Below are 7,660 nucleotides of genomic sequence, written 5' to 3'. Positions count from 1 at the left end.
GACCCTGTGCCCGGAGACCCTGTGTCCGAGGACCCTGTGCGGGGACACCCTGTGGGGGGACCCTGTGCCCGGAGACCCTGTGCGGGGAGACCCTGTGCGGGGACCCTGTGCGGGGACCCTGTGCCCGGAGACCCTGTGCGGGGAGACCCTGTGGGGAGACCCTGTGCGGGGACCCTGTGCGGGGAGACCCTGTGCGGGGACCCTGTGCGGGGAGACCCTGTGCGGGGACCCTGTGCCCGGAGACCCTGTGCCCGGAGACCCTGTGCAGGGAGACCCTGTGCGGGGAGACCCTGTGCGGGGAGACCCTGTGCCCGGGGACCCTGTGCGGGGAGACCCTGTGCGGGGAGACCCTGTGCCCGGAGACCCTGTGCCCGGGGACCCTGTGCGGGGAGACCCTGAGCGGGGAGACCCTGTGCCCGGAGACCCTGTGCCCGGGGACCCTGTGCGGGGACCCTGTGCGGGGAGACCCTGTGCGGGGACCCTGTGCCCGGAGACCCTGTGCCCGGGGACCCTGTGCGGGGAGACCCTGTGCGGGGAGACCCTGTGCCCGGGGACCCTGTGCGGGGACCCTGTGCGGGGAGACCCTGTGCGGGGACCTTGTGCCCGGAGACCCTGTGCGGGGAGACCCTGTGCGGGGAGACCCTGTGCCCGGGGACCCTGTGCGGGGAGACCCTGGGCGGAGAAACCCTGTGCGGGGACCCTGTGCCCGGAGACCCTGTGCGGGGACCCTGAGCGGGGAGACCCTGTGCGGGGACCCTGTGCGGGGAGACCCTGTGCGGGGAACCCATGGGGGTTCTCCAATCCGTCACTGCTGAAAACAAAGCAAAGCGCTCCCGTTCCCTTCAGAGGAGAGAAAGGGGTGTTCGCAGTATATTTATGGTTTTGGCATTTTTTCATTGGAAGGCTTTTAAAATGCTTAAAATTAATTTTAGTTACGTGTCAAGTTGAAGTAATTTAAAGTCTAAAGTAAAAGTTGATTGAAGGTGAACAATAAAGCCAGTTTTAGGCTTAAAAATCCACAGATTGATACTATTAAAAAACACAATTCTTTTCCCTTTTCTCAAGACAAATGAGGACCTTCCTGTGGATATTTGTTTCCCAGAAAAGGAAACTGAGGGTGAAAGGGGCCAGCAACTTGCAAAACGGGAAACGCGGCTCGTTCCGCAGCCTGAGGCTTCTCAGGGCTGGGCCCAGGCCTCCTGACCCTGCCAGCGGGTGCACCAGGCCTGCCCACGGCCCGCGGCCACGCTGTGCACCACGCCGCCTCCCGACAGGCTGGTCAGACCATCCGCAAGCCCCGCCCCCCAAGAAGCAGCCCCCATGAGCGGTGACCACATGCAGCATCTGGAGGGAACTGCGGAGCATCAGTGTGAAGAGCTTTCTGACAGTCACATGCTCACAGGCGCTGCATCTCTGGGCAGAAAGCCAAGCGTTCCCGCTGAGCCGCCTCCTCCCCCTCTTTTGCCTCTGCTTTTCTGAGCCACTTGGGAGGGACAGGAAACCAACCGGCCGCGGGAGCTGTTGGCACTGCAGGCTCTGCCTGTGTTGCAGGGCTCCGCGGTACTCAGCTAGTTATTAACAACAAAGAGACACTACGGGCATGCCCTCGGGGCAGCTGCCTTCCCCAGGGGTGTGGCACCACAAAGGGAAGGGCCAGGAGAGCAGGTGAGGTATGGAGCTTGCCGCCAATCACACCTGGGGCAGAGACATTGGCCAGAATGGGCGTGGCCATCGCAAGGGCAGAAGAGTTGGGGTATTTGTGCACCTCAACAAAGAAAATGGCTCCCCCGCTCCGCCCAGGTGGCTGGACGCTCTCCACTGAGCCAAACCGGTTTCGGCCAAAAGAGGTTTTCTAATTCTGATAGACTTTCAGAGTGGAATTATTTAGAAAAAGTATATTAATGTTTTTTCGAATCTCATATTATTTTTTTAAAAAGTATACACACATATATACATACACTGAGTGGCCAGATTATTATGATCTCTGAACACATAATAATCCTATATAATAAAAGGTTAACATGCAAAATGTCCCCTGGACAAGGGGTTCAACCAGCAGGAAACCAGACAACTGCCCAGGCTGGCCAGACCCCACCCATGTACAAATTCACGCACCTATAATTACACACACACACACACACACACACACACACACACACTGAGTGGCCAGATTATTATGTGTTCAGAGATGTACATCCAAAATGCATACACTTTACACTTTAACATCTGATAGCTCAATTTTGAAAATGAAATGTATTTTAATAAACATTGCCTTTATAATTATTCAAAGTGTGTGTGTGTGTGTGTGTGTGTGTGTATATATATATATATATTTTTTTTTTTTGAATACCCTATGTAGTCCCACAAGCCATTTAGAGACTACGATGAAAGGTTCTACTAAATTACAAAATTAATAAATGTGTAGTCCTGGCTGGTTTGGCTCAGTGGATAGAGCATCAGTCTGCAGACTGAAAGGTCCTGGGTTTGATTCTGGTCAAGGTCACATGCCTGGGTTATAGGCTCGATCCCCAGTGGGAGGGCATGCAGGAGGCAATCAATCAATTACTCTCTCACCATTGATGTTTCTCTCTCTCTCCCTCTCTGAAATCAGTGAAAATATCTGTAATAATAAAAGGGTAATTTGCTGCCGAGACTGGTTTGGCTCAGTGGATAGAGCATCGGTCTGTGGACTGAGAGGTCACGGGTTTGATTCCGGTCAAGGGCATGTACCTTGGTTGTGGGCACATCCCAAGTAGGGGGTGTGCAGGAGGCAGCTGGTCGATGTTCCTCTCTCACCGATGTTTCTAGCTCTCTATCCTCTCCCTTCCTCTCTGTAAAAAATCAATAAAATATATTAAAAATAAATAAAAAATAAATAAATAAAAGGGTAATATGCTAATTAGACCAGATGTTCTTCCCAACAAAGCCGGGCCAGGTGCCTGCCAGCAGCCAGAGGGAAGCAAGCCCAGGTCCTGGGTGCTTGAGGGAAGCCAGTGCTGGCAGCTAGGGAAAGGAAGGCCTACTCTTGCACGAATTTCATGCATCGGGTCTCTAGTATAAAAATAAAAAAATAAATGTGCAACTTGATTTCTACAAAAGCCAACTTAGTATTCACAAGAGAAGTTAATGAGCCCTGTGAAGTCAGAGTCATGTTTGGTTAAGTGTGATCAAAATTATCTTGTTCTTGTGCTGCCCACCATGGCCAACATGACTGCATCGAATGTGACACCATGTGGTGCAGAGGCAGCCAGGATGCCTGTGTGTGCTTGCTTTATTTATGTCAATCCTCACCCGAGGATATTTTCCCACTGAGTTTCAGAGAGAGTGGAAGGAAGGTGGAGAGACAGAGAGAAAGAAACATCGATGTGAGAGACTCATTGATTGGTTACTTCCTGCACATGCCCCATCCAGGGCTGGGAGTCGAGCCTGCAACCAAGGTATGTGTCGTCTTCCGGAATCAAACCCAGGACCATCCATTCCGTGGCCGGACACTGTCTCCACTGAGTCACACCAGCAAGGGCTGTGCATGCTTTAATCCGGGCCTTCCTTGGATTGCTGTCAACCATCTCAGAAGGCTGGCCTGGAAGAAAAGAAGGAAATGTGTGAGCATCACCCGTTCAGATCTGAGCAGACAGTGATTGACACTGATGTGCATACCACTGCCGTGCTGAGCCACAGAATCCCCACAGCTGACCCCTGACTGGTTTGGCTCAGTGGATAGAGCATTGGCCTGCGGACTGAGGGGTCTCGGGTTTGATTCTGGTCTGGGGCAAATACCTTGGTTGCGGGCACATCTCTGGTGAGGGGTGTGCAAGAGGCAGCTAATCAGTGTTTCTCTCTCATCGATGTTTCTGATATTGAAAAAATAAATTAAGTCAGCTGATTTGCAACAGCATCATTAGATCCTAAACAGCTAACCGTATGGGGAAACACTGAATCCCCAAGGGAGCTCACCCAGAGTACCAAGATCTCTGAAATACCGACGTTCCTTCTAGTATTAACAATTCTAGGCCAAAGATGCTACTGTCATCATGTGTTCAGTGTCATAAGCAACCCGACCCTTATCACAGACACAAGGATAGCTGTAGTCCAGGGCACTGCAACAGGCTCTCCGCCCCCTGGCGCCAGCCGGGGAAAACCGACCAACTCTACAGGAAACCACATTCCAGAGCCAGACCTGAGAGAACCTGGCAAGCTCAAGTCAGGGCTGCCAGCCAGAGGAGTAGAGAGGACCAAAGGACTGTTTGCAAAGGTAACAAGAAAGCAGGTATTCTGACTACTGGAGTGATGACTACCTAGGGGACTGAAAAATAGAGCGTTCCTTCAGGATCAGCGTTACTGTGCTCGCTTATCCGAACCTGGGGAAGACCTTCCTTCATTGATGTAACTGTTCTCCCTCCCTGACTCAGAGTGACCCTGGCCTTCTCCTCCTCCCCCTCTCCTACCCCAAACTTCATTTGGGTTTCTGGCCAAATCAGTGCTTCCCAGATAGCTCTGCTTCTGATCTCAAACAAATGCTCTGCCTCTCACTTTGGCCTTCCACTTTTAGGTTATTAAACAAAGGCAGAGAAGAGGAGTGTGTGAACCGCCAAGACATATGTTCATGAGAGCTTAGGGCTTCCACTGGGTTGAAGAGCTTCTCCCCAAAATTCATGTCCACTTGGAACTTCAGAATGTGACCTTATTTGGAAATGGGGTCTTTTCAGGTGTAATTAGTTAAGATGAGGCCACACGGGATTAGAGTGGGCCCTGAACCCACTGACTGGAGTCCTTATGGGAAGCCCTGGAAGAAAGCTGTGATGCAGAGACAGGGACGGGGATGTGCAGCTGTGAGCCTTGGGCCAGCAGAGACGCTGCCTCCAGCAGAGGCTGGGGACCAGCGGGCACTCTCTCTGGGGCTGCAGAGGGCCTGGCTTCCTGCCATCTTCGTTGAGACTTCCTGCTTCTAGACCATGAGAGAACACATTTCTGTTGGGTTAAGCCACCCAGTTTGCTGGGTTTGATTAGGGAATTCACAGGAAGCTCTGGATATCTTAATTTTGAAAATGCTACAAAAAAAAAAAAAAGTATTTTTATTAAAAAACAAAATTCACCTGAGTAAACTTGAAGGTCTAATTGGCTTCAGTGGTTACTGAATTGGGCAGCATCCCATGTAGCAGACAGAAGGGAATTCTCAGGGGCCATACCAGATAGAAGGTTTTTATAGGAAGCAAAGTGGGGCAAGGCAACTATTAACAAAAGTAAATAAAAGTTTATTTTGGGGCAGGAATGGGAAAGGTGTATATTATGCAGATTGCCTCTTCTTTTCATGGGGGATGGAAGACTGAATGACACATTACCTTACTGGTGCTTGACCAGAAAATTCCAACTGGTTAATTAAAATTACGTTTCTGGGAGAGGCTGAAATAACAATTATGTCAGGTATTAAATCTAGGTTTGGTAGCATGGGCTTTTAGCATGAGTGATGCCATTTTGGGACTGCAGTTTTCTCTTTAAAAAGTTTTTTTTTGGGGAGTAACACAAAGTGCAAATACTTTGTAATATCTTAAACAAACAGTAAAACCATGCAAGCTCAGGAATGTGATCTGAAAACATTAGTTGATAAGACCCCTTCCACCGTTTTTCCAACGACAGGTGAGCTTGCCTGAAACAATCTTTTTGTTGTTTTTTTTTACTACTAACTTTTTTGTCCCATTGAGTTTCCTAGAAAAACCTTCCATTTTGTACAGGTCCTTGGAGCAAACTCTCTTATTGTTTACTAGAGTGCATGGATCTGGGACCCTTTGGGGGATGTCAGACTGCTGGTTTGGCCCAATCCCCACTGAGGAGCCCCACCAGTGCGAGAATCCGTGCACTGGGCTTCTGTATGCATATAAGACCTTTGGTTAATCGCTTCCTGCCCTTCCATCTCCCCCTCCCTCCAGAGGTTCATCAGTCTGTTCCATGTTTCCATGCCTGTGCTTTGAGTATTTGCCCCCCTGGTGGTCAGTGCGTGTCATAGCTACTGGTTGAAGGTTGCTTAGACTTTTATATACACACTAGAGGCGGCCTGCTGCACAAGAAGGTTCGTGAAAGATTGGGCCTTCCTTCCCCTGGCTGTTGCACTGCCTTCGCTCTGGCCGGAGCCACGTTTCTGCCTTCTCATTCTGCCAAGAGGCCTGGAGTGGTGTGGGAAGCCTGCATCCTATCCCGCCCCTGGCCGCTTGGTGCCTGCGTATGCAAATTAACCCACCATCTTTGTTGGGTTAATTTGCATACTCACTCTTGATTGGCTGGTATGCCTTGTGAAGGTACGGTTAATTAGCATGTTACTTTTTAAAAATATATATTTTATTGATTTTTTAACAGAGAGAAAGGGAGAGAGATAGAGAGCTAGAAATGTCGATGAGAAACATCGACCAGCTGCCTCCTGCACACCCCCCACCAGGGATGTGCCCGCAACCAAGGTCCATGCCCTAGACCAGAATCGAACCTGGGACCCTTCAGTCTGCAGACTAATGCTCTACCAGAGCCAAATCGGCTTCGGCGTTAGCATGTTACTTTTATTAGGTAGATAGACTAGAGGCCCAGTTCACGAAATTCGTGCATGGGTAGGGTCCTAGCAGTTGTTGGCCAGGGCCTCCCTCCCCCCTGGCTGTCTGCTGCCCCAGCCACTGGCTGGGGCCTCCATTTGCATCTGGTTCCCACTCACCTGCTCCACCATCCCGCCTCAGTCCTGCTCTCGTTGGGGCCCATTGGGGCTGGCAGCACATCCACTGCCAGTGCCACCATGTTTTGTGCTGCCTCCTGGTGGTCTGTGCACATCTAACTTCTGGTCAGTCCAATTCCTGCCTATAGGGACAATTTGCATGTTAGCCTTTTATTATATAGGACAACAGGCTCAATGCGCAAAATTCGTGTAGGGGGGTGGTTCTTCAGTCGAGCCTGCTTCCTCTCACAGTCTGGGAGCCCTGAGGGGATGTCCTGCTGATGGCTTAGGCCCGCTCGCCACAGCCTCCCTCTGCGGGCTGATCAGGGAAAGGCACCACCCCCATCACCCTGCTGCTGCTGTGATACTGCCAGCCACCAAGGTGTTTTCATCAACATGGAGTCCAGTCCCTTAACCACAAAATATGACGACTTTCTTTAGGCATTTTCAAGACGTATCTTTCATAGGATATGACATTTAAAAAATATATTTTATTGATTTTTTTAATGAGAGGAAGAGAGAAAGGGATAGAAAGTTAAAAACATCGATGAGAGAGAAACATCAATCAGCTGCCTCTTGCACATCCCCAACTGGGATGTGCCCGCAACCAAGGTACATGCCCTTGACTGGAATCGAACCCGGGACCCTTCAGTCTGCAGGCCGATGCTCTATCCAGAGCCAAACCGGTTTCGGCCTTTTTATTTTTTATCCTCACCTGAGGATGTGACCATTGACTTTTAGAGAATGTTGAAGAGAGAGGGATAGTCAGAGAGAAACATCAGTGTGAGAGGGACACTTAGATCGGTTGCCTCCTGCGTGAGGCCTGACCTGGGCCCCGGCCAGGGAGGGGCCTGCAGCCTAGAACAGAACCCAGAGCCTGTGGTCCGCAGGTCGAGGTTATAGCCCCCGAGCCAAACTGGCTAGGGCAGGATATGACATTCCTTAGCCCTCCAGCAGTGGACCTTCGTTTTT

Source organism: Pipistrellus kuhlii, unplaced genomic scaffold (assembly GCF_014108245.1).
Source record: "Pipistrellus kuhlii isolate mPipKuh1 unplaced genomic scaffold, mPipKuh1.p scaffold_m20_p_27, whole genome shotgun sequence".
NCBI classification, from domain to species: Eukaryota; Metazoa; Chordata; class Mammalia; order Chiroptera; family Vespertilionidae; genus Pipistrellus; species Pipistrellus kuhlii.
Note: the sequence above shows the minus strand (reverse complement) of the source record.